Source organism: Neofelis nebulosa, chromosome 5 (assembly GCF_028018385.1).
Source record: "Neofelis nebulosa isolate mNeoNeb1 chromosome 5, mNeoNeb1.pri, whole genome shotgun sequence".
In the NCBI taxonomy this organism is placed as follows: Eukaryota; Metazoa; Chordata; class Mammalia; order Carnivora; family Felidae; genus Neofelis; species Neofelis nebulosa.
The window spans coordinates 57,444,666-57,455,637 of NC_080786.1; the positions used below are offsets into that span (position 1 = coordinate 57,444,666).

The 10,972-nt window shown below is 33.4% G+C and overlaps 1 pseudogene; it reads left to right on the forward strand.

Moving 5' to 3' along the window:
- The first annotated feature begins 8,382 nt into the window (after positions 1-8,382).
- On the forward strand, positions 8,383-8,963 carry LOC131513119 (tRNA N(3)-methylcytidine methyltransferase METTL2B-like; annotated as a pseudogene).
- The last annotated feature ends 2,009 nt before the right edge of the window (positions 8,964-10,972 follow it).

Here is a 10,972-nt window from a genome sequence, read left to right on the forward strand (position 1 = left end):
TTCTTTTAAAATTTTGCGAATATATTAAAAAACCTCATGCTTTCAAGTGGAAAAGACAATACCTAGTTTGTGAATATCTAATTTTTAAAAAATCAATGCTCACTAAATATTATTTTCTTTAAACTTTGGCATTTCTGAGGCACCTGGGTGGCTCCATCGCTTAAGTGTCCAACTTCAGCTCAGGTCATATCTCGTGGTCTGTGAGTATGAGCCCCGTGTTGGACTCTGTGCTGACAGCTCGGAGTCTGGAGCCTGTTTCGGATTCTGTGTCTCCCTCTCTCTCTGCCTCTCCCCAGTCACACTCTGTCTCTCTCTTTCAAAAATAAGCATTTAAAAAAATATTTAAAAAAAACTTTGGCTTTTCAAACATACTATTCAAATTGAAAACTTGTTGAAATAAATGCATAGGATAAAATGGTAGAAAAGTGTTAGGTTGGATCATAGCAATAGTGCATAAGTCACATGGTGAATACTCATTGTTGTCACCAAGATTTATTATTCCTTATATGAGAAGTAGAAAATTCCACTGGTAGTTTTTTTTTTTTTCAACGTTTTTTATTTATTTTTGGGACAGAGAGAGACAGAGCATGAACGGGGGAGGGGCAGAGAGAGAGGGAGACACAGAATCGGAAACAGGCTCCAGGCTCCGAGCCATCAGCCCAGAGCCTGACGCGGGGCTCGAACTCACGGACCGCGAGATCGTGACCTGGCTGAAGTCGGACGCTTAACCAACTGCGCCACCCAGGCGCCCCTCCACTGGTAGGTTTTTAGTGTTTTCTCTTAGTATATGTATAGCAAAAGCATAATATATATAAAGTTCTCATAGACCTCAGTTGCTGGTTGGTGAAGGTCTTATACCCAAAGTGTAATATCAGAAAAAATAAAAGAAAAAATCTCAATATTCAGAATTGGAGTAAAGTCAAATGGTAATAAACTCATCTGATTCTCCACCATCTTGACATCATTTTCTTAATCACTTATGAAATCCTTTTACAGTGTCACCAAGCATGGAATGATTATATATCTGTTTTTCCCCAAAAGGTGTTAACATAATTACCAAATTGACTGAGACTTTCAGCTGTGTTTAATTGTCATTGTGTTAATCATGTAGTACGGAATGGCCACTACAAGCTATTTTATTAAGCAGTTTCTTGTCCTATGTGTTTTGCCCTTCTCTTGACTTTAAAACAGCTATTTGATTTTTTACTTTTGAGTTCATCTTTTCATAGTGTTGTTTTGCTAGCTTTTTCCTTTTACTGTCTCATTTACATTCTTTTTTCTCTGATATATAGTTTAGTTATTACTTCTTTTGTTTACTTGAACTTTATTTTTTAAAACATTGTAGTTTTCTGATTTCTTTAAGTCTACAATTCTCCTGAATAAAATATCCCTGATTTATAGAAACTTCCATTTCAGAAGATATTACATATTTAATGTTACTAACATTGAATATCGTGCATGATGCTTATCTTGATAAGAAAGTATTAGTAATTTTACTGTTCAAAATATCCAAATGTTGTTTTATACTTACTAATTTATTCAGTTATTATTCTTTCTACTTTATTATTGATCTTTATGGCAGAAACAGAGAACTTTAACTTTTCAAAATCTACATAAAGTACACACAACACTTCAGAGTATGTGCAGACTGAATAAATACTTACATGTAGTTTAAGCAAGAGAGAAGTTGGGGCCACAGACAAAATGCCTGGGAAAAATCATATCACTCTCCAACAGTTGCTCATCTGGATGAAATCAATTTGTTGGACAGCTTGGGGGAGAATAGATTCTAAACATTATTTTCACAGGAGATTTCAGCAAAAATCATTTAATATAAAAATATACTACTTGTGGCACAACTTTAAACATTGTTTTTCTTTTACCATAGTTCCAGTTACAAAATCTTTCTTAGGTGATTTAGTATTCCTCTTTTCATAGTATATCCTATAATAAACAGCTAAATATGACAACAAAAATCATCTGAGTTCATATTTCTTGCTTATTCAAAAAATATGTGTTATTTCATAAAATTATAGAACAGTGTCAGATTGGAAGAAATAAAAGAGGTTAAGAATGTTCTTTTTTTTCTTTGCGATTGTTGATATATTATATTACAAAAATCAAAATTGTTTTCCATCCTTTTAAGTGTGTATAATTGTAATTATAAAACCTAGCTTTTATAACCCTAACTTTATAAAGGAAGAGAAAAAGTTAAGAAGAGGCTAAAAATTTTCCAAGAGTATATCTAACATGCCAGACAGTATGGTGTCAGATTCAGAACTCAATGAATTTTTGTCCTCTGTAATGCTAAAATATCTACCTTGTTACACTGAGAAATTTAAAAACCAGAAGGTAATTCTGAGCACATTTCTCCAGCTTGCTCTGTACACTATAAAATGAGCAGAGATCTAAAAAGGCAATTGATGGTTATAAGAATTGGAGGAGGAACCCAGAATTATTTACCTTGTTTTTTTTTTTTCTTTTGATCTGTATTATACTCATGCACGTTTTTCTACCATAAACATACATGAGTTGTATGAATAATAATAAACAATGTCCTCAAAGGAAGTCTTCTTTCTCATTTCACCTCATCTAAGAAAAGGTGTATCTCTCTCTCTCTGTCTCTCTCGTGTATATGTGCTTATATGTGTATATATATGCATGTATATGTGTGTGTATGGGAATACACACACATATATGTGCATATTTATGTACTTGTATTACATATTCAAGTTCATATACACACATACTTATATTACAGACATATGTGTAATATATATTTATGTATTAGACTTATTTTCAGAGATTTTCAGACATAAGTGGTCACTGAAACTGAGAATAAGAAGTGCGTGTGTGAATGTGTGCATGTTTACAGTATTTTTATCTATTTCATCCTCAATCACTATATTACTCTCCATCCCTATTCTTCTTAAAATGTTCATTTGGTTATCTACAAGGTCTTTATTTGTGGGCTCAACAAAGAAAACTCCAAGTTAAATGTTTCCATTAAGCAATGTTCATAGCCTTTGATTTCATCTATATAATCTCTAGTACATATCACATAACAAAGTTATCTGTCTCATTTTTATGATGATAATTACATATTCTTTACTTAAAGGTGTGTTATGAAATTAATCTATTTACTCAAAATGATTTTATTTGTAATTTGACAAAACACTTATAAAGTGTATAGAATAAGGTAGAATAATACTATTTATATAATGGTAGCCTGAAAAATAAAAACACAGGATTAATGTACAACTGGTTAAGTGATGATCCACAGTTACATTAGATAGAAATATGAATACAGCAATAATTTAAGACACTGGTGTAGGAAAAGGCAGTCAAACGGCACAAATGAAGAATTCAGAAATATTCTCACATATATCATATCACTGACATAAGAACAGTGAGGAAAATATGAGTGGGTTAATAAATCATATAGGATTAATTGGTTGTGTATTTTGGTAAGCATATTCACAGACATTGAAGTGAAACAAAAATTACATCGTTAGTTCATTACATGCACAGCACACACAGACACACATACACAGTCTTGAGCTAATTAATAAATAAGTAAATATGAAAATAAAAATACCAAATAAATTGATAAACAATCTATGGTATCTGTGGGTATACTTTTAAAACATAGTAGTGCAAATAATACAAACCTTAAATTACATTAACATGCAGTAAATATTTGAAAGACAAAACAAACAAGAAAATTATGTAATACATATCAGAGAAATGTTTCATTTTTCTAATACAAATAAAAGTAAAATGAAAGTAAATTATCAGCTTCATATTTAAAATAATCAAATTAGGGGTGCCAGGGTGGCTCAGTTGGTTAAGCATCTGGCTTCGGCTCAGGTTGTGATCTCACGGTTTGTGAGTTTGAGCCCCACATTGGACTTTGTGCTGACAGCTCAGAGCCTGGAGCCTGCTTGGAATTCTGTGTCTCCCTCTGTCTCTGCCCCTCCCCTGCTCACGAATCTCTCTCTCTCTCTCTCTCAAAAATAAATAAACATTAAAAATATTGACAAAAATCAAATTAGTGGAATTAACAACAGCAACAAAAACTAAGCATGCCCAATATATGATGTCCAGTAACTAAAGAAATACAAATAAAAATAACAATCGTGTACTTTTTGTCCCTATTATGTTGATAAAAATAAAAAGACTCAAAATACTCTGTGTGAATGAGAGTGACAACTCACACACTCTCTTGGAGAAAGATCCATCTTGTTTTCAAGAGTAGAGCTTGATAGTGGCTATAATATCAAAATGTGGAGTTGATATACCCTTATGTATATTGATTCTTCTTATTGGATTTATAACAAGGAGATAATCAGAAAAGTGTGAACAGGTTTATGCATAGAAATGTTTCATTAGAGTATCACTTTAGTGTTTCAAAAATTGAAACAACCCAAATGTCAACAGTCCAGGGCAGTGAAACAATCATGATGATGACAGTAATAAGATGACTAGGTAATATTCATTCAGCATTTATTATGAACCGGGCACTATTTCAAATGTTTTTTTTCATTTATTGTCTCGTTTAATCCTCTCATAACAATCACATGAGATGTGCAGCCACTAAATTCTCTTTCTCTGAATATGTGTGTGTGTGTGTGTGTGTGTGTGTATAGTGTATAGATTTATACATATAGTGTGTATATATGTATACATTACATATATATACTGTGTGTGTATATATATGTATATACATATATATGTATATATAGACTGTGATATATGTTATTTAGAGAAAATAGTTACAGAAAAAATATGTTAGAGTTTGATTAAATTTATACAAATTGGTATGTCCATGAATGTTGATATTTTCATGGATATTGACCAAAATATTAATGTCAGCTCTTTCTAAGTGTTACAATATAATGTTATATTCTTATTTTTTTTCAATATATGAAATTTATTGTCAAATTGGTTTCCATACAACACCCAGTGCTCATCCCAAAAGGTGCCCTCCTCAATACCCATCACCCACCCTCCCCTCCCTTGTTATATTCTTATTGAAAATACTTTTTTCTAAAAATATTATGTCACAATTATAGCTATTCTAAGTTACTAATTATTTTTTTCACAACTTCCAGGTGTTGCCTTAATCTTTGTTGAAAATTTGTTGTTTTAATATTGTCTCTTATGCTCATTTTTATATTAATATGCTATGATATTTTATTAATCTGGATAAAAATTAGAGTTCCAATCTTACTTTTTGACATGATAACTTTTCTTTATACTCAAGTATAATTTAATATAAGAACATTTAAAAATCAATATTTCATACAAGAAATGATTTTCAAACAATAAAGATTATAAATAAGAAAGTTAGTGCATGTGCCTGATTATTATTCAGCATCATTTCAGGAAGAGTTATTAAATAATATAAAGAAGGAATATTGGGACTCAGCCAAGCCATTATTGCAATATCCACTGCTAACTCCTCTCACTTTTCTTTTTACTTTTACTTCTTATAGAAGCAATTTAGATTAGAGATAAATTCAATATAACTTTTTCCAAAAATAACAGCATAGCAGAAAATATGATATAATTGTATGTATTTTAAACATCTGATTGTTTGAATTTTCACAGAACTGGAGTGTATTTATCATCATCACCACATGAGAGTACAATTAATTAGAATAATTTAGTTTTTTTTAAGCAGTATGATCTTGGAGAAATCGGTATACTTTAGTTGGGATACATCTGAGTTGACCTCAACTCTGAAATTATTTTTGTGTGATTCTATTTCTTGGCCTTTTATTTCATAAATAAAATTGAAAAAAAAAACTTGTAAGGAGGTGATTCTTCAAGAAACTTTCTGGTTAGACATATAAATATTCTATTTATATAATAAAAACATATTTATATATTATACGCATTGATTACACTGATAAAATCCATCAAAATAAGAAGCCTATGGCCAGAGTGCCCTCACCACTGCAAGCACCAAGGAGTCAGAGTCAAGCTAAATGATTCCTTAACTGACATGTCTGGTCCTGGCCTCAATTCCAAGCTCAAGTTGGCCATTTCTACATTTACCTTGACCTTCTGGCCATTTCATTTAACACTGAACTACACTTTTCTCCCATAAACTAGCTTCTCCTTTGACCTTCTTGTCCTGTTATTCCATATCCCTATTTATCCAGTGTCAATAGTTGTTTTCAATGTTTTCCTGTCTCCTCACATCCAGTCTGTTACCACGCTCTGTGCAGTCTGCACTTGTATCTTTCATTTATATCTGTTTTTTTTTTTTTTTTTCATTTGTACTGTTCACACCACAGTGTAGGCACTCATGAATTCCTGGAATACAAACAGAGTCCTCTAATGGGTCTCCCCTCCTCTGCTTTTTTTTTTTTTTTTTTTGCATCCTGTTTGTGCACATGAGCATCATATTGATGTTCCAGACATGTACTTTGATCATAGCACTTCCCAGTTACTTCCAAGGCAAGTCACTGACTTTGAAATAAAATCCAAATCATTCAGCTAGCATCCAACACCTTCTTTTCTTTCCAGCCTTTTCATTGATCTCTGTGGTCAACTTTAGCAAATCTGATGTATTTTCATTGCTCCAAAGGCACCTGTTGTTTTTCTCTCTCCTCATGTTTGTTCTTGCCATTTTTCTCTTCATGAATGCCATCTATCCCTAACACCATCTACAGAAATCCTATAATACCCACCCCAGATGCCAATTCATTTTTTATTTCTTCCTGATACCTTCAGCTCATGTACCATTGTTTGAATCATTCTTTTTGATATTTGGAGCTTTCTGTATGGTATGTAAGGCATTATATACTTTAGCTATCTTGCAGAATCTCAGAAAGTAAAACTGTTTCATGGATGTGTATTGATATTCCCCAGTATCTGTCAGTGCTATGCATCACTGTCAAGGAAAAATTCTGAGGAATTATTCCAGCCAAAAAAATCAAGAAAAAAAAAAAAGATACATTATCTACTAAATTTGAAGGAAACTTTTTATGCATATATTATTTATATATAAATATATAATTAATTTATATAAATAATATACCAGTATATACCATAAATATTTATATATAATGTATATATGTAATTAACACATATACCAGTTTAATAAGGTATTATTTGTACAAAATGTTTCCACAAAAATAGTAAAAACAAATTATAAAAAGCCTTTACAGGTAGTATCTACAATTGACTAAGTAAACTAGCCATGAGTCTGTTTTCTTTTCTTTTCTTTTCTTTTCTTTTCTTTTCTTTTCTTTTCTTTTCTTTTTTAAGTTTTATTAAGTGTTTTTATTTACTTTTGAGACAGAGAGAGACAGAGCATGAGCAGAGGAGGGGCAGAGAGAGAGGGGGAGACACAGAATCTGAAGTGGGCTCCAGGCTCTGAGTTGTCATCACAGAGCTGGACACGGGGCTCAAAATCATGGAGTGTGAGATCATGACCTTGGCTGAAGTCGGACGCTTAACTGACTAAGCCACCCAGGTGCCCTGACTTTATTTATTTTTTAAATGTTTCTTTTTGAGAGAGAGAGAGAGAGAGAGCAAGTGGGGAAGGGGGAGAGAGAGAGGGAGACACAGAAATTGAAGCAGGCTCCAGGCTCTGAGCTCTCAGCACAGAGCCCAATGTGGGGCTCAAACCCATGAACTGTGAGATCATGATCTGACCCGAAGTGGGACACTTAACCGACTGAGCCACCCAAGTGCCCCGAATCTGTTTATTTTAAAAATGAGTATCATTGATTACTTCTTTGAGAACATAGTATAAGAAAATATCCGGGGTGCCTGGGTGGCTCAGTGGGCTGTGTGTCAGATTCTTGATTTCTGCTCAGGTCATGATTTCACCGTTTGTGGGATAGAACCCCACATCAGGCTATGTGCTGATAGAGTCAAACCTGCCTGAGATTCTCTCTCTCTCCCTCTTCCCCTCCCTCCCTCTCTCTCTCTCTTTCTCTAAAATTAAAAAAAAAAAAAGAGAGAACGAGAAGAAAAAGAAAATGGCATATAATATGAAGCTATAGATGTTGGCATCATTTTTAATTTTTATTCAAAATTGAAATAATTTTTATTTTGTTTTATCATGGCTCTATTACATATCACATAGAAAACACCAGGGAAAAAAAGCATAAGTAAGAAAATGAATTTATCTTTATATCCTTGCTCTGTAATACCAGCTCTCAGAGATAATTGTTATGAATTTTGGTGATTATCCTTCTAAATATCTACTGTTATTTAAAATGCATATGATCATATCATAGCCACTTTTAAATATTTTTTAACATATCCATATGCTATGAGCACATTTCCATGTGAATATAAATTGTTAAAAATAATTGTATACATATCCGGCTCCAGTGACATGGTTGGTCCCTGTATTGAATGAGCAGGCTGCACTCTGGTAAAAGGAGGCAGCAGGTTGGGACCTGGTTCCTGAGCATTCTGCCTTGAATCTTCGACCATTAATAATGTCTGGGACAATGTGGAGGGGTCAGAAGAATAGCCCAAAGTGGTGGAGAGAAAAGTCTGGGAGAACGGTACCCAGTGGGTGTGTCAGGAGGAGCAAGTTGATTACCAATCCAATGCCCACAAATATGGGAATGACTTCTACAAAATCCACTAAAACGGGTTTTTCGAGGATAGACATTGGCTTTTTACTGAATTCCCAGAGCTAGCACCTAGCCCAAACCAAAACCACTCGAAAGATTTGCTCTCAGAGAACAAGAGAGTGAAGTAGCTGAATGTAGGAGCAGTGAGGATGGACCTGCTTTAAAATAAAAGAACACTAGTGTTCTTCACATAGCCTTGGATGTAAAACGCAAATGCCTCCTGGGGAAGAAAACATAACTCAGAAACTCAGTCACCTGGAAATCTGTGCTGATGAGTTCCCTGGATCCTCCACCACCTACCCAGCACTCGAGCAGTTGTTCCAGACAAGATGCAGAAGGCTATCAACAGGCTGAGCAGGCTTCTGAAGCACGGAGAGTGATGCTTCTGCAAGATTATGGCCGCTAAGACATGGCTTAGCTTCGGTTTACAAAAAAGTCAGTGTCTCTGTGAAAATTTCTGTGTGAGAGGTAATGGTACTATAGTTTAGTTCACACAAGATGGGCCGGATGCACTTATCACTACTGCTGGACTGGAAAAGTCTCAGAATCTGGTGGATAGCAGATTGCAGCTGAACTGAGGAAATCACAATGTACTGAGTTTGGATTTAGTGCAAATATCGCAAGCCTCTTCTGTCTGGTGCTGGCTGAGAGGCACCCGCCCCTGACATGATATAAGCTCTTTGGGGCTTTTTTAAAAAGAACAATCACAAATGGTGTCTTGTTGATGTAGGAATGTTCAAAAATTGAGACTTAAACCTTGAATGGAAAAATTGCTTTTTATCAAGCTTCTAATAATTGTGCTTCATATTTGTGAAGCCCTTTGAAAGATACTTTCCTCAAGTTTTTTTCTTACTTTGAGATCTCAGAGTCTTTCTTGCCATTTTGTAATTTATCATAACTGAAATGTTCATGGAAATCATAAATTTAAAAAGTATCTGGAATTTATTTCCATGTGAAAGTATTATATTTGATAAAGTGTAATTTGATTGTGAGTTGCATTAAATTATTATGGAGGTCCAGTACCTGGGCTAGGCAGTCGATGCATACAAAGGTGAGTAAAGGTCTTGTTCAGTGAGAAGCATGTCAAGAAGAATCATCTTTCTTTGCATGTTTTCCTGACTCAAAAACACTGCTTTAAAGAATATCAAAATATGTCCTTGTTACATATTTATTTGGTCATGGTCTCCACAACCTTAGCTCTGTGGAATCTTAAGCACAGTTCCCCCTCTAAGTAACCTCCTTCTTAACAATTAAAAGGATCTTCACTCTTAGTAAAATAAATAAATGGTAAGTAAGTAAGTAAGTAAATAAATAAATAAATAAATAAAATTGTATACCATACCACTCTATCTCAATATAAAAATATGTTTAAATATTTAAAGTTCACTTTTTTATACCTTTATATAATCTCTATACATCAACTATTAGCCAAAAAAAAAAAAGAGAGAGAGAGAAGATGTCTTCTGGAGGAAAATTAAGTTGTCTCAGTGTATATCTGATATGTGCTTGAATCATGTGTATGCCAGGGATATATGAGAGTCAGAACCCTGACTCAGAAGGAAACCCCATTCTCTAAAATTTATCATTTCTCTATTGAGTGGTCAGATAGAGAACACTTTGATGTTAAGAGATACTTTAAGATAAAACCGTATCTGTTTTTACTCCTATAAAAAAACCTCCTATTCTTAGCAGAAAAAAATAATGTGGAACTCAAAGAACATGCCCATTTAGTATTCATCTTGAATCTTCTTAAATCCTAAAGCAAGGTTGTACAAATCATTATTTCTTGAATGTTTATATTTAAATACATAAATGAAAATACATTAAAGTGAATGGATTTTAAAGAAATGGACTAATCTAGAAATGGAAACAAAATTTGCATGTGTAATTGCTAATGTTCATTAACACTTCACTGTGACAATCCATTGCGTCTGAGGTTCAGGGGAAGCTGCCAGGGAGTTGTCATTGCATTTGTTATCAGTAACTATGTATATTTATACTAAGTACTTTTCAAATGCTCATAACAAAGCAATGTAGCCAATTTTCTTCATTTTAGAAGCAGAAAATTAATTTATTCTAATTATCAACTTCCTATGTTAGTGGTATAAAAGATAAAAGAATAATAATTAAATTGGGTTAGTATTTAGTGAGCACAATGAGACAATTGAAGAGGAATTAGTTTCTGTGCAGGATGAGAGACTTGGGGAAAATTACTGTGGAACACAAATTTGAAATATTATAAATCAATTTAAAGGACATTTGATTAGTTTGTCAAGAGGTTTAGAAAGCATGGTAGAGAACCCAAAAATATGAATGGGATCAAGCTTATGTATGTGTGAGTCATACCAGCTATATGTAAAAAT